Source organism: Hypanus sabinus, chromosome 31, assembly GCF_030144855.1.
Source record: "Hypanus sabinus isolate sHypSab1 chromosome 31, sHypSab1.hap1, whole genome shotgun sequence".
NCBI lineage: Eukaryota > Metazoa > Chordata > Chondrichthyes > Myliobatiformes > Dasyatidae > Hypanus > Hypanus sabinus.
Window position 1 is genome coordinate 19,560,886 of NC_082736.1, and position 22,616 is coordinate 19,583,501.

General features: G+C 43.2%; 1 long non-coding RNA gene across 4 annotated transcripts in view; it reads right to left on the reverse strand.

Moving 5' to 3' along the window:
- The window catches only part of LOC132383927 (uncharacterized), a 129,054-nt gene that overhangs the window by 73,994 nt on the left and 32,444 nt on the right, over positions 1–22,616 (reverse strand). Inside the window, exon 5 of one of the 4 annotated variants that reach the window (XR_009508801.1) lies at positions 13,748–14,228. The exons of the other annotated variants lie outside the window; for them this stretch is intronic. This is a non-coding gene — a long non-coding RNA (uncharacterized LOC132383927). Of the gene's footprint in view, positions 1–13,747; positions 14,229–22,616 lie in introns of those variants that run through there. 4 annotated transcript variants of the gene reach the window in all.

Below are 22,616 nucleotides of genomic sequence, written 5' to 3' on the forward strand. Positions count from 1 at the left end.
GAAGATTGGTGGAGGGGCAGGTAGTGGTGAGGAAACAGGTAGGACGCAGAAATAGGTAGATTAAGAGTAAGGGCAAGGAAGTTAGAATAAATATAATGTTGGAAAATGTATAGTCCTGCACTTCGTTAGTGGTAAAAATGTGCAGACTATTTTCTAAAGGGTAGAAAGTCCAAAAATCGGAGAGTGAAATGAATGTTGATGTCCTTGTGCGCAAGCCCCTAAAGGTTAACTTGCAGCTTGAGTTGGTTTTGAGGAAGGCAAAAGCAGAAAGGAAATTATAGACCAGTTCACCTTACGTCAGTGGTTGGTAAGCTGTTAGAGTCAATTGTTAAGGATGAGGTGATGGAGCACTTGGTAACACAGGACAAGATAGCAGAAAGTCAGCATGTTTTCCTTCAGGGAAAAGATTGCCTGGTGAAACTGTGGGAATTCGTTGAGGAGATTACAAGTTGGACAGATAAAGGGGTTGCAGTGGATGTTGTATATTTGGACTTTCAGAACGCTTTTGACAAGGTGCCACACATGAGACTGCTTACCAATTTAAGAACCCATGGTATTACAGGAAAGCTACTGGTGTGGTTAGAGCATTGATTGCTTGGTAGGAGGCAGTGGGTAGGAATGAAGGGATCCTTGTCTGGTTGGCTGCCAGTGACTATTGGTGTTCCGCAGGGGTCAGTGTTGGGACCATTTCTTTTTATGCTGTATATCAATGATTTAGATGATGTAATGGATGGCTTTGTTGCCAAGTTTGCAGATGATACGAAGATTCGTGTTGGGGCGATAGTGTTGAGGGAAAAGGTAGACTGCAGAACGAATTAGACACATTAGGAGAATGGGCAAGAGAGTGGCAAAAGAAACACAATGTTGGAAAATGCATGGTCATGCACTTCGGTAGTAGAAATAAATGTGCGGACTATTTTAAACAGGGAGAAAATCCAAAAATCTGAGATTCAAAGGCACTTGGGGTGTCCTTGTGCAAAACACTCTAAACATGTTTACATTCATTTCAGAGGTCTAGAATACTAGAGCAGGGATGGGATGCTGAGACATTATAAGGCACTGGTGAGGCCTCACCTTGAGTATTGTGTACAGTATTGTGCTCCTCAACTTATAAACAACGTGCTAGCATTCCAGAGGTTGCAGAGGAGGTTCACAAGGATTATTCCAGGAATGAGAGGTTTATCATACGAAGAACATTTGATGACTCTGGTTCGGTGCTCACTGGAATTAAGAGGGGTAAGGGATATTCTCATGAAACTTTTCGAATGTCGAAAGACAGAGACAGGGAAGATGTGGAATGGATGTTTCCCTTGGTGCGAGGGTTTAGGACTAGAGAGCACAGACAAAGGATAGAGTTCCGTCAAGGCAAAACCGAAATGTAGAGAGATTTGTTTAGACAGAGGCTGCTGAATTTGGAATGTTTTGCCACGTGCAGCTGTCGTGGGTGATTTAATGCAGAGATTGATAGGTTCTTGATTGGACATGGCATCAAAGTTGATGGGGAAAACACCTGGATATTGGTTTAAGCAAGAGAAAGAAAGGGTCATTCATAATTAAATGTTGGAGTAGACTCGATGTGCTAATTGGCCTAATTCTTCTATTTTCTCATATGGTTTTATAGTTTTTAAGTAGCAGAAAACCAGCACGGGTTCAGAAACGGTAAAACATGATTTGCTAATATGTTGTAGGTCTACGACGAGGGAACTAAAATTTATGATAACATTAAAGAGGTGACATCATTTACGTGGGCTTTCAGAAGAATTTTGACAAGGTATCCCAGAAGAGCTTAATATTCAAATTACACGCGATCGGGATTAACGGTATGGGATGCGAATGTGTGGATAATTGGCTCAAAAAGAGAAAACAATGAGTTATGGTGAAAGGATCATTTCAAATCTGGAAGATGCCAAAAGTGGGGTTCCACAAGAATCAGTTTGGGGGCTGCTGCAGTTTTTATCTAAAGTAATGATTTGAATAAACACAGAACTGATAAACTGGTTAACTTTGCAGATGACACAAAATTAGAGAGATGGGCGAATAACATTCAGGCAGCAGAATCAACACAGGTAGATCTAAACAAAATCCTAATGTGGGCAGATAAATGACAGGTGGCATTTAATGTAAGTAAATGTAAAATATTACATATAGGAAGTAGAAATATTTGATATAAATGTAAAATGTGGTCTTAAGTAAGAAAGTGCAATTGCTTGAGAAGCATTTGCGTTCCGTAGTAGACATCACTAACAACATCTAAGCAATACGGCAGCAATTAGAAAGGCCAATAGAATATTGGGCTATATGATGAGCTCAGAGGAGATCTGAGCTAGACACATTTTCCTTAAACTGTATATTGTAATTGTGAGGCCACGCCTTCAGAACTGTGTACAATTCAGACCATATTTTGTCAGGGATGTGAAGGCACTGGAAAGAGATCAGAGAATGGCGACAACTCTGGTTGCAGGACTGCCGGTCGTCCGCTATGCAGAATGATTGCTAGAATTAAATCTATTTGGCTTACGATAGAAGTGCTCAGAATCACTAATGATAGAGATTCGGTGGATGTCAATTGCTACTTCAAAATTAATCCATCAACAAGGGAATGTGGCTGCAGGTGGAGATTGGTTAAAGGGAGATTTCAGACTCACATAAGGAACCATTTCTTTACAGAATGATTTGACAGGGATGCAATGAACTCTGCCCTCGCATACATTAGAACAGACTTACAGGTACAGAATGAACCCCACACTCTCCGAATCAGAATAAGGGTTATTATCAACGGCATGTGACGTGAACTCTGGTGAAATAGCAGCAGCAGATCAATGCAATACATAATTAAGAAGGGAGAAAAATGATAAAAAGAATATAAAAACGACACTAAATAAAAAGTAAACCAATTACAGTATCACATATTGAATATTTTAAGTGCAAAATCATAAATATCCTTTTATTAAAAAAGTGCGGTATTGTCCAAAGATTCACTATCCATTTTCGATTGGAATGGCAGAGGTGAAGATACTCTTACCCATTCACCGAATATATGATTCCGGCTTCTGTCCCTCCTACCTGATGGTAACAATAAGTGAGGGACATGTTCTGGGTGCTGGAGTTCCTTAATAATGGACGATGCCTTTCTGAGACACCATTCCATAAAGATGTCCTGCGTAATTTGTAGGCTAGTACCCAAGATGGAGCTGACTATATTTTCAATCTTCTGCAGCACTTTTCGGTCCTGCTCAAAATCACATTGTATCGGAGACTGAGAGGTATAGCATGAACTCCACACTCTCCATCTCTACCAGAGAGGAGGAGATACAGGAGGAACACCACAATGCTGCAAACTTTGCATCTGTTTCTGGCTGTCTTTCGGCCTGCTTGACCTTTCTATTTTTAAATTTCCCTATCGATCTCTCCCTCTCTCTCTCTGTCTCTCTCTCTCTCTCTCTCTCTCTCTCTCTCTCTCTCTCTCTCTCTCTCCCCCTCTCTCTCTCCCTCTCTCTCTCTCCCCCCCCTCTCTCTCTCTCTCTCTCTCTCTCTCTCTCTCTCTCTCTCTCTCTCTCTCTCTCTCTCTCTCTCTCTCCTCTCTACCCCTCCTCTCCCCCTCCTCTTCCTCGCCCGTCTCTCTCCCCTCTATCTCCCTTCCCTACCCTCTGTCCACTCGCTCTTCTATCTTGTTTCTCCTCTGTGTCTCTGTTTTCTAACAGCTTAGCTCAAGCTTGCCATCCTCTAGTTCATTTCCAGCCACCATGTACCTGTTCATCTGCCAATTCCCAGTATTAATTTGTAGTATGTAACCGTCTACCCATTCCTTTGCAGATTGAAATAATTATTCCCGAATTCTTTTGATCTTTGAAAGAATTGAGATACCTATTAAAGACTGCTACACCAGCAACATGACACAAAAAATCCTTGAGGAACTCAGCAGAGCTCCTTGTGTTGCCGTGGATTGCCCACATCTTGAGATATTCTCGAGTTTGTACATTAGCAACGTGCTTATTTTACCGCGTCCATCACGATCTCGGTCTCTCTATTGTATCTGTGTTTGTGTATTTCGAACTGTATTGACTTCATTACTTACACTCTTCATATACGTGAGAAGTAAAACTCCTTACGTTATGTCTCTGACTAAATTTACACTGTGCCATTTATATTAACTTACAATAGATAGTATGTATAACAGGACAATCACGATAACATAGAAATACACGTGTGCAATTGTGTGCGTGCGTGTGTGTGTGTGTGTGTGTGTGTGTGTGTGTGTGTGTGTGTGTGTGTGTGTGTGTGTGTGTGTGTGTGTGTGTGTGTGTGTGTGTGTGTGTGTGTGTGTGTGTGAGCGTGTGTGTCACCAGGAAGAAGCTGAAGGACTGAAGGACAGTTGAAAAAGGGAAACTGCAGGGACCGAAGTAGAGATCGGTAAGTCTGAATAAAGTTCAGTGATGAATAATTAGGCAACAAAAAGATGAAATCTGTGTAAGTGTAGCTGCTCCGTGACAAAGTTCAGATTTTCAATTCTAATCTACCAGCCTTTTGCCACCAGATACGCCGCTGAAGAATTTTAACGTATTAGTCTCCAATCGTTCTAATATTTACAACAGAGACAATGGTATTTATATAAAGTTTTTGCTCAAGAAACTGTAACGAAGAAAGTTAGTAATGTGTATAACCGTGTCTCTGGAGACAGATCCTCTGCATTTGAATGTGAGTAACTTTCTGAGTTAGGTGCAGCAATCAAACCATCGACTGCAGCAACGCTTTAGCAAATCTGACAAGTTTCGTGTTGTAATAAATGTCTACGATATTACTGAATGCATAGCAATTAATAGACAACACAGTGAAGTCGATGCTGAGTCAATTAAAACAACCGACGTTATGCTTCATCGTTATTAATACAGCAAAATGCATTCTACTATATCTACATCTGACAGTTTTACAGACATCTGACTAGGGCACCGAGTTTGCTGCTGGACATAGAATTCCTCTCCTCAGCTTCCCTGTAACGGATTCAGTGTCTGTCTCTGAGGTTGTATCAGACTGCGCTGCACATGTTGGTATAGGAAAAAAGTCGGGAAATGCTGAAAACATCATACCCGACGTAGCTTGTATGGAAAGAGAAACCAGTCAACACTCGTGCGAGGGGGCTTTCTGAGAACAGTTCTGAGTTGAGATACTTTAACTGTTTTTCCAAATATTCTGTTTTGCCGGTATGAGCGTTTCCAGCATTTCCTTTATTTGTTCCTTCTTTCGACTGTTCTGTCGCTGACAGGGGTCTTCATGGAAGTTGATGATTGACTAATGGAAGAGTCCGATGATCAGCTCCGAATTTATTCATTTCCTCCAGACGAAACGGGGAAGGAACCGGCAGAAAATGTTCCATCCAGTATTGACACTGAGGAGGTTGTTACCCAGCTTTGACTTTCCGCTGCCACTTCACATTTCGCTCATCAGTAAGGAATCAATATTCAGAACATATTGAATTTAATTTAATTTGTTATCTCCTTCTTTGTCTCCGATATCTTTGCGCCCTCTCTTGGTCTTCCTACCACTAAATGCAACAATAAAGTGGAAATATTACAGGATCCCCTCAAAATGTTGCTTTTTTCTCAACTTGCTGTTCCCTGTCTCTCTTACAGCGAAGTTGGTAGCGATTGTGATCCTGTCCCGGGGAAAGGGCGGTATTTCCAAATGTGTCACTCGCTACCTGGAGGGAATGGCAGCGGCCGATCTCCTGGTCGTTATCTACGCTCCGCTGCTGAGGTGGACTTCGGTGATTTATTTTCCTCGATCATTCCTGAGAATCACTTCTGAGTGTAGACTCGGTGAATGGTTCATTACTGCGAGCACAGGGGCCTCTGTCTGGCTGACTGTCGCTTTCACCGTCGATCGATTTGTGGCTATTTGCTGTGGGAAGCTGAATGAAAAATATTTTACCGGGAGGCCGGCGGCTGTGGTTATCGGGACAGTGAATGTGCTGGCCGGTTTGGAGACTATACTCTGGGGCTTTGTATACGAGTCTGGAAAAATAATTGATGGTGTTCCCTGGCATTGTGTTCTTACACCGAGCTGTACAAGCTCTCCATCATGGGCGGCATTTCAGATGCTTGACCTCATTTTAACACCTTGTCTCCCAGTCTTTCTAATTTTGCTGTTCAATATTCTGTCAGGCGGATTCTAGCGGCCAGTCGAGCCCGCAGGAGGCTCCGGGGACAAAAGAGTGGAGAGAATAACAAGGACCGGGAGATGGAGAACCGAATCAAATCCATCGTTTTGCTCTTCAGCATAACTGGCAGTTTCATATTGCTATGGGGAGCACAGGTGATATATTATACCTATCAACGGATTTCAAAGTTTTTGTTATTCTGTCATGGATCCACATTACGTCACACAACATACATCGGAAATTCTTCACGTTCACGGTTCCTGCACCAACACGTGTATTTAAGCGTTGACTCAGAATAAATTCCGAGAGGAACTAAAGAATGCTTTTAAATACCCATTAAATCGGATTTTGAAACTCATGGTACATGAGAAATAAATGCATGTTTGATCCCATCCAACCTCCTGGTGAAGATACTGGTTCCGCTCTGGCTCAGATACCAATGGCTAAATTACCTAAATGCTAGTATAACACTCTCACTAAATTTGTGAGTGGCTCTTAAAAGAGCTGTTGGTTTTTCATCATCTTAAAGGGAACTTTACTTCGAGCTGGTATACTTTGTCACCGCATTTGTCCCTTCGGACACGGCGTTTTTGTCCAGCTCCCCGGGCAGCAGCAGGTGCAAGGCAGTCTGGATCTCCCGGGAAGCGATGGTCGACCGCTAGTATTGGGCCAGCCGGGAGTCCTCGCCCCGAAGCGCTCGAAGATATCATTCACGAACGAGTTCATGATTTTCAGAGCCTTGGAGGAGATGCCATTAACGGGGTGGAACCTGCTTCACCACTTTGTATATATAAATGGAACAACTTTCCTTCCTCGGCCCCTTGCGTTTCTTACCCGCCTTACCCGCTGGTTTCGGCACAACCTTCTTACAGACCTTCTTCGGAGGGGATTTCGCTGTTTCAGGCATTTCGTCTGACCGATTCAGACACAGGAATAAGCAGAACTGTCCCGAAGCACGGAATAATTAGGCAGCGCCCAGAGCAGTATACCAATGAGGGACGGGATGCCGAGGATTCCCTATGACTTTTCGCGCAGTCAATTAATTTCATTAGATATCTGCAAAGCACGTACAACCAAGCAGACCGCTCTCTCTACTGCCTATTGTTCGATTGGGTAACACCGTGGACTGGGAACTGGTGCTGATCTGGTGAGATGCCGCTGCCGGTTAATTCGGCAGGAAGGAAATCTAAAATACAAAATGACCATAAAGTGCAGGCGCAGTATTCGGCCATTCGACCTATCATGTCTGCTAGAAAAGCAGGTGGAATGAGAAAAACACATACTTGATAATATGAAGACGCGCTGTCGACGATTTGGGCCGTGACCTTTCGTCAGGACACACCTCCTGACGAAGGGTCTCGGCCCGAAACTTCGGAGGCGCTTCAACCCTATAGATGCTGCCTTGCCTGCTGTGTTCTACCAGTATTTTGTGTGTGTTGTTGTTTGAGTTTCCAGCATCTGCGGATTTCCTTGTGTTTGCTACTTGATAATATGAAATGTTTATCTAATGAAACAGGGCAGCAGGAGATCGAAGGACACATTGTTATCATGAGAGGACTATTTCAGAGTGAGGGTGAAAGTCGAGTTTATAGTCATATGCACTGGTGAAAGGAAAACTTGTTTGCAGAAGCTTCATAGTCATGTATCTGAGACACAACATACACAAAAAATAAACATACTGTGCAGAATTATAGATGAAGAAAATTTGAGCAAGAGAAGTCAGACCATTGCGGTGTAAAGTGGTAAAAGTGGTGTTGTACTGAGGTGTGATGATGGTTGTCCCGGCTTATTAAGGAACACAATGTCTGTACCTGTCAGTCTCTGGTACAGTGTGAGAGTATGGTTAAATTCTGTACCTGTAAGTCTCTTTATTTCAGCCGTCCCCTTTCAGAATTCACTCAGCACTTTGCTTTCTCTCTCCCCTTCTCTCAACTTTTAAATCTACTGTTCAGCTTTTCCTCTGCAAACTTGCTGGAGGGTTTAGCCTGAAACATTGACTGTAGTTACCTCGCCACCCCACCCCACCCTACCCCTACAGATGCTGCCTGGCCTGATTTGTTCCATCAGCAATTTGAGTGCGGTGCTTGGATTTCAAGTATCTACAGATTTTCTCTTGTTTGTGACACAATGTTGTATATTGGTATCTCAGGGACGATGTATCTGGTTGCATTAAACTACTCTGAATGGACTTTGCAGCACAGCATCCAGAGCAACAAGGGTAGAACATTGAATCCAACTCTGGGCTTGTGATAAATATGTACCTTTCCTGGAGTATCCGTGTGGAAGGATTTGAATATTGTGTATCATGTAACAACATTCGGACTGATGGAATAGAGAAAAATTTTGACTGTAGATCTGCATCCAGTGTGTCCACAGTGATCCGTGATGGGGCCTCTCTCTGATCAGATTAATGTATCCCTGGGTGATCAACTCACTGATGACATGAATGTCGGCGTAGTTGTGGGTGGTGCGGAAGATTATCAAACAGACAGAACTGGATGCAGACCAGTTGGAAACATGGATGGAGAAATGCAGACAGAGTTCAATCTGGACAATTATGAGGAGTTTTACATGTCAAATCATGGAGGAAACTTCACAGTAAATGGCGGCATACTTAGGAGCACAGATACATTGAGGGACCTTGACGTGTTCGTCCATATCTTCCTGTAAGTGACATTGAAAGGAAACAAACTGCTAAGTTCAAAGAGGAAGAGCAGGGAGAGGATAATACATAGAGGACACACTTCGGTCTTGTGTCAGCAAAGAAATTTAAGCAGTCACCCCACCTGCAGAAACACTGGCAACTTCAGATCAGGGAGGAAGTTGAACTGAGATTTAGGTGAAGATTTTAACCATCATGGTGACAGAATCTGGTTGGAAGTTAATGTGAGACTGTTCATGTAATATTCTGTAGTTATTGCGGCGGTTCAGCACAGCCAGGACTGAACCCTGGTCACTGAGCATTGGGGGGTATGTTCTGCTGTTTGTCTTAACATACACTGGTATTAGTATTTTGGATCTGTGACAAATTAATCAGCTCTATTTCAAATCCTGTTTCTCGGGCACTTCCTGCCTGTCACACATCTCATGTGACACGTAATAAGAGGCCACTTAATCCATCTGGTACTTGCTCATGTTCCTATTCCACACCAGAGCTTTCAAATCCACCCTTGCTGTTCAACTCTCACTCACCCTATAATATTCAGTTTGCAACTGGTCACCAGTCTTTGAATGAAGATGTTTACTTTGAATTGAATCCATGACTTTGTGGAAAATGCAGAAGATAAATTCACTAGGATTTTGTCGCAAATAGTCTTCTTTCCTCACTGCTCTGGACCAAGGAGGAAGTCTTGTGTGTCTGAAATCTTCCTGTCCTCCTCTATTCTTCGTTTTGGGTAATTTTCCCTGATTTTGAAGGGCTGTGCCTCAACGCTCTCCTCTTAAGTATGATAGCAGAATGGTGAGTAAATATTCAATGGAGGAGAAACAAGAGGGTCAGCACAAATGAGCGCTTTGGGGCTCCAGATGTGATGGAGCCTCGAGTATAAGAGGAGTAGAAGGAGGGAACCAGACCAGGAGGATAGTTCAGCAAATTAAAGTTCAGCAACATTTGTAAACTGATTGACAGAAAAAAAAAATGTTTATGCTTGGAAAATGCTAGGGGGTCTCAGTTGCCCCGGCAGCATCAATGGAGAGGAATAATTAGTTGATGTTATGAGCCGAGACACTTCATCCTATCTAGGGTGTTTATTTCTATGCTTAGATTCTGCCTTAACTGCTGAGTTCCTGCAGTACTTTGTGTGTTTTACTTTCCCGTTTATTCTCAGCATCTGCTAAAACTCATGTTTCATATCTGCATTTGTAAGAGATTAGGACTTTGATAGTTGTCATACGAAGTGCCTGTTGACATTGACTAATAAACAGGAGATAATCTTCAGATGCTCCAAATACAAGGAACACCCATAAAATGTTTGAGAAATTCTGCAGGCCAGACGGCATCTATGGATAAAAGTACAGTTGGCGTTTTGGGCAGAGATTCTTCAGCAGAACTGGAGGAAAAAAAGAACAATGAGGAGTAACTTTTAAAGGTAGGGGATGGGAGAGAGAAACACAAAGTGATAGGTGGAACTGGGAGGGGGAGTGAAGAAGTAAAGAGCTGGGAAGTTGAGTGGCAAAAGAGATACAGGGCTAGAGAAGAGGGAGTCTGACAGGAGAGAGCAGAAGGACATGGAAGAAAGAAAAGGAGGGAGACACACCTGAGAGAGGTGATGGGCAGGCAACAACAGGGAAAAGATAATGGGGAATGATGAAGGAGGGGAAGCGTGACCGGAAGATATCGATGTTCATGCCATCAGATTGGAGGTTACGCAGAAAGAACACAAGGTGTTGTTCCTCCTACCTGAGTGTGGCCTCATCGCGACAGTACAGGACGCCATGGGATGACATTTCCATTGGGCATATTGTTTGTAGAAGCTTACTGTATTAAAGTAGCTGCTGAGGTTTCTGCATAAAATAATTGTCTGATTTTGAAACATGTGGCGTGGAACCAGCAATTGCCCCCTCAAATAAATGCAGTATGTTAACAACAGCATGTCATCTCCCTTTTCCAAAATGTAATTCAATCACTTTATTACCATATATTCCATAAATTTACACAGATGGGATATCAGTGATATTGGTCTGTAACTTGAAGTATCCAACAGTTGTTTCCCAGGTTTTAGAATACACAATACAATTGCTATTTTCAGTGAGGAAGAAAGATGTCTCGGACTCCAATTATTATTCAAAAAATGTAATATTATCTCAGAAGAGTTTTTGACCTAATGTTTAAACATGCAATAACGTGTGTCATCCCTTCCTCGGGCTACCTGACCTGTACTATTAATAGCTTTCTTAAATCCACACAAAGACAACTCTGCATCACTAATACTATCATTGCCACAGATGGTTTTCAACACATTGAGGTATTCTGTTGAAAACATATCCCTACATTGTTTAGACTTTTCATTATTTTGATTGTGAATTGCAGCAGATGACCGAGCCAGTAACTCAAACTTCTCGTTTTCAGGAACATTTGTATTACCTTCTTTAATCAATACTGGGTATCGTATGAATCCCTCACCCCCTTTTCATAATCATTCCCCAAAAATCTCCGTTTAATAGTCCTTCCAATACCATCACAACATGACTTCCAGTAAGTCTTTTTCACAACCTTCATTACTTTTCTTACCACGGCCTGTGACCTGTTACATTAATAAGATCACACCGAAAGTGATACCTCATAACTTTCAGAAATGCCACATTTCTCTCAATAGTTGCTTCTGCAGACTCCTAAGTCTACCATTGTACAGCTTTTCTCCTATTAATGCACGTTTTAATATGAATCTCTTCCATCCCAGTTTGATGAATATTGTGACAACATTTCTTTGCAGAAATACACATAATCATTACCGTTCACCTCAGACAGATGCTCACCACATAAAACATTAAAACTTCTCAGATTTGCTTTACCAAAGCTTCACCTCCTAAAAGCGGCCTCCTGTCCACTATATAAATCCAAACCCAAGCTTATAAATATAGGAAAATGATCACTCACCAATGCTTGAACCACCATGCTATCTCACTACCCACTCCAATGTTCAAAACAGAAGTTAAATTTACAGCTGTTTCTGAACTATTATGAACGTTAAATCCCGTTCCTCTCCCACGATTAAGACACACACATGTAAAATATCTAAAATTCTTCTACAACCAATCCATCACCGTCATTCTGAAAACAACCCCACAGTGAACTAACAATGTTTTCAAATCCCCACGCCAAACAGCCCTCAGTGAGCTGGAGCTACATATACTGTCCAACAAATCAATCAAAAGCTTTCAAAAACTGGTTATAATAATACATCAGTTTAATATGCCCTCTCTCTCTCATTATAAAACTTGCAACACCACGCCTAATTACAACATAATCCTGGAAGGAAGAACTGAAATGTGGTAACAATCAGAGAGCTGCTTTATTCACCAATCAAGAGACAGCAAGGATAGAAACGTGGGAAATAATAGTCTAACCGCGGAAATAAAGTGAAATTTGCAAAACACCGCCAAAAAAGCCTTTGTTGCTGAAATTACACCATAATGGGTTTGTTGGTCGAACTCTTACCCCCTTTACTGAAGTCCGGCACATTTAAACAATGTATAGTCTATATTGCGAAGATGTCTGGGAATTTAGTTCACCGATTTATTTCAATTGATAACTGATTAGAATAAAATCGTTTTTCAGCTTCTGTTCGCGGACGGACATTGTGTAAACTGAAACCACTTTACCAATGGGTCGCCCTTCAGAAAGTGGACCTTTAACTAGTACTCTGAACGAACCCTGACAGTTTTCAGCTCTCGCGTGGAATGGGCTTAAAATAATTAACTAAGATGGGGCAGAGCTTAATGAACCGCATTTACATAGTAATGAAACCAGAAAAAACAATTAATGTCCGCATCAGAGAAATCTGAGGACCCAGAGGAAACGACGGGGAAGGGGTGCTTACCGATTCCGTGTCTGTGCAGAGGACAGGGATGTAACAGAGAAATCGGGATTATACTGAGCAGCAGACAGCAAGTTCTGATTAACGGAGATAAGATTCTGAATGAGACCATCAACAAGAAATTTCCAAATTCACCTCGATCCCATATCTCAATATTGTGTCAATACACATAAAATGCTTGTGGAACACAGCAGGCTAGGCAGCACCTGTAAGGAGAAGCACTACCGACGTTTCGGGCCGAGACCCTTCGTCAGGACACCTTGTGTTTGCTCTCAAAATTGTGTAACACTTTGAATGAAACCGTGCGTGGCTCTTAAAATAGCCTTTGATTTTCCCGTTTGTTTTCGCAGTATACTTGTCTTTACTTGGAGCTGGTGTACTTGGTCACCGCCTTTGTCCCTTCGGACACGGCGTGCTTGGCCAGCTCTCCGGCCAGCAGCAGGCGCACGGCGTTCTGGATCTCCCGGGATCTGATCGTAGACCGCATGTTGTAATGGGCCAGGCGGGAAGCCGGACCTGCGATGCGCTCGAAAATATCGTTCACGAATTAGTTCATGATGCTCATGGCCTTGTAGGAGATGCGGGTATCGGGGTGAACCTGCTTCATCACTTTGTAGATGTAGATGGCGTAAGTCTCCTTCCTCGCCCTCTTGCCGGTCTTGCTCGCCGGTTTGGACAGAGCTTTCTTGGCGCCCTTCTTGGGAGCGGGTTTCGGTGGATCAGGCATTTCCTCGTCGGCTTCAAACACAATAATAAGCAGAAGCTGTTTGGAGCGCGGACTAAATAGGCAGTGCCCAAAGCAGTAAGTTAATTAGGATGAGAATGTTCAGCATTTCCGTTAGCCGTAGAAGAAATGAATCACCAATGGGAAAGCTGTGCGATGTGAAGCGGCGCCAAAGTGCGGGAGTAATGGAAAAGAAAATCGCAAATTTCGAAAATAAAGTCAGATGAAATATTGCAAAATTAAAAACTAAGATGTTTAGTTCATGACACAGAGCAACAGGACAGGGAAAGAGAGATCTGGACATTGCAAAGTAAAGTTCAAATCGAGTTTATTTATTCACAGATGAAAGGAGCAACGTATTTGTAGCAGCATCACAGACTCAATGATTCAGAGACACGACATTGACAAAAAAGCACTGAAATTAATACGAATTATACCAAAATATTCAAATAGACAGACAATAAGAAAAAAAAAATCAAAATGAGAAAGTGTTTACGCGGGCAATGGGAGAATCATTCCTCTTGTGCTTCTTCATCTCGCCACTCTCGATTCAGTGACTTTGATCATGAAACCATCTCGCCCAAGTGACCCAGTCAGGGTTGAACAGGCCGGGTTTGTGTTTATCCCATGGACCAAGACAATGAGAGGCATGTAATTCTACATGTTGTCCGTATTTTAGACCATGCTCCTTGGCTTTATTTTCACCATTTGGGGAGTAGAATGTCTTGAGGACTTTTAATCAGGCTTTACCTCAAAGTAAGGTTCAACTTCCCGACTTTGAAGATACGTCTGTCTTTATTTTACATCTGTATGCCTGGAATTGCATGGGTTAAATTAATAGTGTTTACTGAAGTACAAACGAGTGATTAAGTTTGTGCACATTTGTCCATAATCCCAAAGTACAAAAATCTCTGAACTCCAGAGCTTTATGTACTGACATGACGTCACAAATGGGGCATATTACTCAGGATTAAATGGCTTGTCATATGAAGAGAGTTTCACGGCTCTGGCTCTCTGTTCACTGGAACTTCGAAGAAAGAAGGGTTATAGAATCGAAAGCTGTCAAATAGTGAAAAGGCTTGTCTGTGCGGATGTGGATAGGACTTTTTCCTGTGGTGGGAGTGTCTAAAACCAGACCACACAGCTTCAAAATAGAGGGGCATCAATTTTGAATGGAGATGAGGAGGAATTTCTTCAGCCAGCGAGTGGTGAATCTGTGGAATTTTTTGCCCTAGGCAGCAATTCACTGGGTAATGACAGAGATTCAGAGATTCTTTATTAGTCACGGCATTAAGGAATAGAAGGGAAGATAAGAGGTAAGAGGAAATAATTATCAGTGATAATGAAATGGCAGAGCAGGCTCGATTGGCCAAATGGCTGAATTCTGCTCCTATATCTTATGGTCTTATGGACTTAGTGACTAAAACTCTCTCAGAGTCTCGTGATCTCTCCTTTGACCCAACCCAGCACGAGAGGCTCCAGTTTACTTATACAGGGAATACAGACGTTCTTTGTTTTCTGATTAAAGAAATATTATTTCATTTTCTGAATGCTTGTCACATTCTGAGCAACAGACACACAATGCTGGAGGAAGTCAGCAGGCCCGGCAGCATCTACGGAAAAGAGTAACGCGGCGATGCTTCGGGCTGAGAACCTTCACCCTGAGATCTGATAGAAGGGTCTCGGACCGTAGTGTCGACTGTTTACTCTTTTCCGTAGATGCTGCCGGGCCTGCTGACTTCCTCCAGCAATTTTTGTGTGTTGCTTTGGATTTCCAGCATCAGCAGATTTTCTCGTGTCTGTGATTTACGCGTCATTCTGAGGGTGTTTTCCTCAGTTATGGAACTCTCATTCAGGGGAAAGATCCTCCTTGCCTACTGTCTGTCACATCCTGAAAGAATCTAACAGATTTCCTCGTTTTCTTATTGACTGCAGGGAATACAGACCCATACCACTCCTTCTCCTCTCACATAACCAACCCTCCATCCCTGGAACCATCCCAGTCAGTGTGGGGAACACTCTATATCCTCTATAGCAGGGATATCCTTCCAGAGGAAGTGTGAGCAAACCAGGATACTATATTCATGGTGTGCTCTCACCAGAGCCCTATAGAATCCCAGTGAGACAGCTGCACCATTCTTCTTCACTCCTTTTAGTTCACAGGAGAAAATACTGTTAGCCTCTCTCATTACTTGTTGTATCTGCATGTTAACTCAAGTGATTTGTTTACAAGGACACCTAGGTACCTCTGAACATACCCATGTGGAAACGACTCTTACAGCTTGATCCTGGGAATGGGTGATCTCACATTTCCCCACATTCTGTTCCATCTGCCCCATCCTCAACCATTCACTCTCTTGTCTACATCCCCCAAACCTTCTCACTACTGACACTCTTCCTCCCACTCTGCCACAGCAGCAGACGTAGTCACTGAGTTATGCAGCACAGAAACAGGGCATTCAGCCCAACACATCCATGCTGACCACGCGGGAACAAAGCTATTTCAGTTACTTGCAATTCTCCCATGTCCCTGTGATCCTTCCCTCTCCACAGTCCAAGAGATATTGCACTGGTGCCCACCTATACCATCACTTCAGGTAGGTGGTTCCATGTAAACAACACATTCTGTGTGGAAAACCTGCCTGTCATGGTCCCATTTGAATCTTCACTCTCTCACTTTATACCTGTAATCTCTAGCTTCCAACTCCAAGGCCTTGGAGATAACAGATTCACTATTGACCGTATCTATGACTGCCATTATTTTGTCAACCTCTCTAATGTCACATACGCTCTGGTGAGAAAGTTCCAGCCTATCGGCCTCGTGTTAAATCTCTTTTGCACCCTCTCCAGTTTAATGTCAACTCTCTGATCACTGGGCAACTATAACTGTACGCCGTGCTCCAAGAGTAGTTTCCCTCAGGCTGTTAAAGCTGTAATGTGACGTCAAGGTGCAATGCCCAATACTCTAACCGATGAATGCAACTGTGGCAAACATCTTCTTCACCGTCCTGCCTCTCTGTGTTTACACCTTGAAGGAAATCGATATCTGCACCCAGATATCGCTGTTTTATATCACTCCCAGGGACGACCAATCTCCATGGCAGTTCGTCAATGACAATGGAACATCTCACATTTATCTGTCATTCCTCAAATCACTGACCTCAATGATCCCCGTCCTGTTGCCATGTTAATTACAATTTTTCACACTCCATAATATCAGCAACTTCAATGACATGCAAATTTGCTGATCCGGGAATTGACATTTTCAGCCGCCTCTTTAATAAATGAACTGAAGCAGCAGACCTGATTCAGCTCCAAGGCTCTTCCTTGCAGCGATACACGCACAGTGCGTGAGGAACTCGGCAGGCCAGGAGGCATCTGTGAGAAATATTAAACAGATAAAGCTCCAAACCGAGACCCTCCATCCGCATCTGAACAATGTCTTTAACATTGCAACAGGAAGGGGATCATTGAGGTTTCCCTTCGATCCTCTTCTAACACACTGCATAACATAACCCATCCTCCAATCCTCTGCCACTACTCCTGCCCGAGAAACGCGCAGAGAGACAGGAGTGGTGGAGACAGAGTCAGAGTGAGGAACAGAGCCAAGACCGGACTCTTATCGTCCAGCTCCGTCTTCAGTTTAATGCACCCTGCAATTCCCAGTGCTTTTTCCGAAACACAGAGCTCTAGAGAGAGAAAAAAAACCTCCCTCGCACCACGAACTTACTGAAGGATTTCTAGGAATTTACTGTTGGTCGGACCTCATCCAATGAGAATGCAGTGTGATCAGCGCAAGATTAATTTCAAATCGCCCGCTAATTTCAGAGCACCCAGCAACAGTCCTTGATTTTTTTAAATTATTGACCATTAATTGTATCACTAATTATACCAGCTATACGCACAAAATTCTGGTGGAACGCAGCAGGCCAGACAGCATCTATAGGAAGAAGCAATGTCAACGTTTCAGGCCGAGACCCTTCGTCACGACAAACTGAAAGAAAAGGTAGTAAGAGATTTGAAAGTGGGGGGGGGGGCACGAGGAAATCCGAAATGATTGTAGAAGACCGGACGGGGTGGGGTGAAGCTAAGGACTGATTGGAAAAAGCGATACAGAGCTGAAGAAGAGAAAGGATCATCGGACGAGAAAGAAAAGTGGAGTGTGGAGCACCAGAGGGAGATGGGGAACAGGTAAAATATGATGGGCAGAGAGAGAAAAAATGGAGAGGGAAAATAAATAAATCAGGGGTTGCGTAAGAAGGAGAGGAAGGGCATTAACAGAAGTTAGAGTAATCAATGTTCAGGCCATCAAGTTGGAGGCTACCCAAGCGGAATATAATGTGCAGTTCCTCCACCTTGAGTGTGGCTTCATCTTGACAGCAGAGGTGGTCATGGATAGACATATCAAAATGGGAATGAGACGTGGAAGTAAAATGTGTGGCCACTGGGGGATCCTGCTTTCTCTGGAGGAGAGTACAATTTCAGTTCCATTTAATAAATTTAATATCTAATTCCCACAGTAAAAATTTAAATGCATGATTACGGAATCGTTTCTTTAAACGAGTGAACTGATTTCTGTCCTAAACGGATAAGAGGATTAAGATCGATCTTCATGCATTCAGGGTTTCTGTCGTAATCACCGACTGGAAAGGCAGAATCGCAGTTATATTTCAAGCGGAACCGATCGGTCTGTTTCAAATGTAACTCACCTGAATGTACGATAAAATATATTAAAAGTTTGTAGATCGAGCTCCGTCTGTGAGGCGGTGGGTGGCTCTTAGGAGAGCCTTTGTTTTGTTCTCGAGAGGAAGTGGGAGTTTTTCAGCCGCCGAAGCCATAGGGAGTGCGGCCCTGGCGTTTCAGAGCGTACACCACATCCATGGAAGTGACCGTCTTGCGCTTGGCGTGTTCAGTGTAGGTGATCGCATCCCGGATCACATTCTCCAGGAAAACCTTCAGCACCCCGCGGGTCTCCTCGTAGATCAGACCCGAGATCCGCTTGACGCCGCCACGGCGAGCCAGACGGCGGATTGCTGGTTTAGTGATGCCCTTGATATCACAGAGCATCTCGTGTTTGAGTTTTTAAATTCACTGCTGCGAAGCCTGTCAGTGATGCCAACTCTATTAATACCTTTTTTTCATGTAGTCCTGACGAAGTGTCTCGGCCCGGAACGTCGATAGAGCTTTTCCGTCTAGATGCTGCCTGGCCTACTGCGTCCCACCAGCATTTTGTGTGTGTTTCTTGCACTTTACGGTGCCACTTGGCTCCGTCTTTGCCCTGTCTGTTGCCTCCTTTCACTCTGCCAGACATGATGCTCTTTCATCAGGTCGCTGTTCAGTGACAAACCGACTGCTGCTGCCTCCTGTTGCTGTGAATATGATGATTTTCCTGCTTTAAATTACAGGAAGAGCTTTTCCATTTCGCAAATACCCGAAGCCTTCGGTCTGTCCCTGCCCGGCCTCATGACCAGTGCGAGCGCCCTCACACACAGCAGTTGTTAAGCGAGGGTGCAGTCACTCCCAGTGATGAGAGGGTTAATTCATTCGGACATTGGTTCCCCCGGGTCCCGCGGGAAATGAAAGTCCGGTCACATAAAGGAACGGGATACATAGGCAGATATAAGGATATATATATATATATATACCGCGCTTCTGGCGACTTTTAAAGCCCACGTAAAGTGGTGGCTGAGGAGCTGGTGCGTGGTGGGTGGGGGCTTCACGTAGAAGGATCATTCAAAACTGTCGAAATGAAGGTGGATGGGGACAAGGAGGATGGGAGTCAATATGTTTACGGGGAGGTTCCATCGTGCTACAAAGAAAGGTTTCAACGAGCAGGGATATGACCCGACAAAGAGATTTTGGGAAACTAGGTTAAAATGGGACTTCCAGGAGTGTAATTTCGGAATTGTGACTTAAGCCATGTGCCAGTGTGGTAAGAAATCGATATTTCGTGCAGTTTGATGTATTGCTGCGGAGCTGATGCAGGAGGGGTCTTCAAATTTATTGATTTATCCGGCCTGTTATTTTCTCAAAGAATTCTACATACCTGTCGGGGCAGGTTACGCGTTCAGGAATCTATGCTGACTTCGCATGCTCCCCTGTTGGAGTGAAGTGATATTTGTGTTTGTCATTTACATTTAGCAAATGGCTTTGGCCACCAGTCTTCTGTTCCTTGACAATGTATTGTGGATTTAGTTTGTAACAATGCATTTCCTAAAGATTACTAAATCCAGACGCTGCTGGCGCCTGTGAAATGAATGTGAACCAGAAGGTGTGCAGTTTACATGTAGTTTCACAGACAGCATTATTTATACTTTGTAATAATGGATTGTCCTTCATGTTAAGCACGTAAAATACTAAATAAATGTACTGTGGACTCAGTTTGGAACAGTGGAATCCTAAAAGCCGAGCCCCGAGGCTGTTGGCTCCTGTGGGTTGGATGTGCTCTGAAGGTGTGAAATTTGTTTGTAGCTTCAAACGAAAAAAAATATCTAAACGATTAAATATGGAATTGTCCTTTGTGCTTAGCAAATAAATATCGAGCCCCACAATGGGCTAGCAGACCATTCCACCGAAAACGTCTCGGCATGATATGATGCCTGCTGTACCATGTTTTGTCGAATACAGAAGCTGCTTTGTATCTACCTGTAACTCTTTCTCTGTCATTCACGCAGCAGTAACAGTGAGAAAGGGGTGTGCCTTGGGTGCGGCATTTCCTTAATAATGGTTACCTTTCTGAGACGACGCTCCTTAAAGGGGTTCTGGATACTTCATAGAATAGATAGAGCTGACAAGATTTATAACCTTCTGCACATCTTTTGGTCCTGTGCAGTATGACACTACCTCTCTCCCTCCTAACAATTTACCTCGCGCTTGTCTTTCTGCCGTTCATTTCCAGCCACCATTCAGCTATTCATCTGCCAGTTTCCAGAATTGTTTTGTATCATTTAACAGTCTGCCCAGTCCTTTGCAGACTGAAATACTTGTTCTCGGTTTCTTTGGATCTTTGACAGAATTGAGATACCTATTAAAAACTGTAACATCAGCAACATGACACGCAAAATGCCGGAGGAACTCAGCGGAGTTGCTTGTGTTGTTCTGTATTACCAACATCTTGAGATATTTTCGTGCTTGTACATTAGCAACGTGCTCATTTTACCGCTTACATCCCGATCTTGGTGTCTCTATTTTATCTGCGTTTGTGTGTTTCGAATTGTATTTACTTGAATACTTACATCCTTCAAATACGTGAGAAGTAAAACTCCTTACGTTATGTCTCTGATTAAATTTGAACTGTGCAATTTATAGTAACTTATAATACATATTATGTATAACGGGACGGTAACGGTAACATAGAAATGTATGTGTGCAATTGTTTGTCTGTGTGTGTGTGTGTGTGTGTGTGTGTGTGTGTGTGTGTGTGACTGTGAGTGTCACTAAGAAGAAGCTGAAGGACAGTTCAAAATAGGAAACTGCAGGGACAGATGAAGGAATCTGTCAGTGTCGCTGGTCTCCGTTCAGAGATGAATAATTAGCCAACAGAAAGATGAAATCTAACTGTAGCTACTTTGTGACAAAGCTCAGTCTTTGAATGTAAATTTACCAGCCTATTTCCACTGCTGAGGCATCGGACACACTGCTGAGGTAATGCTAAAGAATTTTGATGTATTTGTCTCCAATGGCCTCAATATGTACAGCAGAGAAAATGGTAGTGAATTCAAATGTCTGTTCAAACAACTGTAACTAAGAAACTTGCTGAGGTGTGTAACCATATCTCTGGAGACAGATCGTCTGTATAAACCAGGACCGCTTGGAATACAATCAGCTGTCTGCCGGAGTCGTGTTTTCAGGAAAGTCAGAAATCACAGATTCCTCTGAAATGTTGTATCCGGTCATCTGGCGGATTGAAGCCGTGTACTATCCTTTTATTTCAGCCTTTGGAATTCCCGGTAAGCCGCAGTGTCAGCTGCCGTGGGTGGATGTTGAAGTTTAATCCCAATATTGTGATTGATTTTTAAACTGTCACATTCCAGACCCAGTATTCCGCATTTCAGGAATGGAGTGGAAACACCGGGACTATAGATGCTGGGACTTCAATCTGAAAACAAACCGCTACAGGAATTCAGCGAATCGGCCAATTTCTGTGGGATGAGCGGGCCAGGCAACGTTCTGCCAGCGGTTTGTGATGAATAATGAGATGTTCGGCTTTCTGCTTTTGGTCTTGTAGTAGATGCACTGTGTTGGCAAATATTGTGTTTATACAGCCCGAGGAGCTCTATGCCAGTGGCTGTCTGCATTTGAATGTGAGTGATTGTCACCTTAGGAGCAACAATCAAACCACCAACTCCAGTAACACTTTAGCAAATGTGCGGAATTCCGTGTTGTAACACGAAACTGTTGTGGATTTTTAATAAATGTCTGCGATCTGACTGCATGCAATGCAGAAAGAAGTCTTTGCTAAGCCAATTAATAAGATAGTTATTAATATGTGAAATGTTTTATATAATATCTACACCTGACACTGTTACAGACATCTGACTACGGCATCGAGTTTGAATTCCTCTCCACTGTTACCCTCTGATGGATTCAGTGGGAGGCGTCATGTCTGTGAGGTTGTGTCAGATTCCGCTGTATCTGTTGGAATCAGTCAATGTTCTGTTGTAAAGTCAGTGAGGTGGCCAATGCTGGAAGCATTTAGGAAATGCTGAAAACACTAAGCACCAAGCAGCTTGTATGGAACGGGAGACCAGTTAACACTCGTGTCAGTGTTCTCTCTGAGAACAGTTCTGAAGAGAGATACTTTAAATGTTTGTCCATATATTCTGTTTTGCCTCGGTGAGAGTTTCCTGCATTTCCTGTTTTCGTTCCGTCCTTCACCTGTTCTGTCCCTGACGGGGATGCCATGGAAGTTGCTGATTGTCTAATGGAGAGAATCCCGCCAACAGCGTTCGGACTTATTCATTTCATCCAGCCGAGACGCGAAAGGTAGAAAATGTTTTCGTTTTCGGCTGCCACTTCACATTTCGGTCATCAGTAAGGAATCCGTATTCAGAACATATTGACTTTGTTTTACTGTGCAAACCCCTTCTCTGTCTCCTCCAACTCTGCGTCCTCTCTCGACCCTCCCACCGCTAAATGCAACAATAACGTTGAAATATTACAGGATCCCCTCAAGCTGTTGTATTGGCTTCTGCTCAGTATT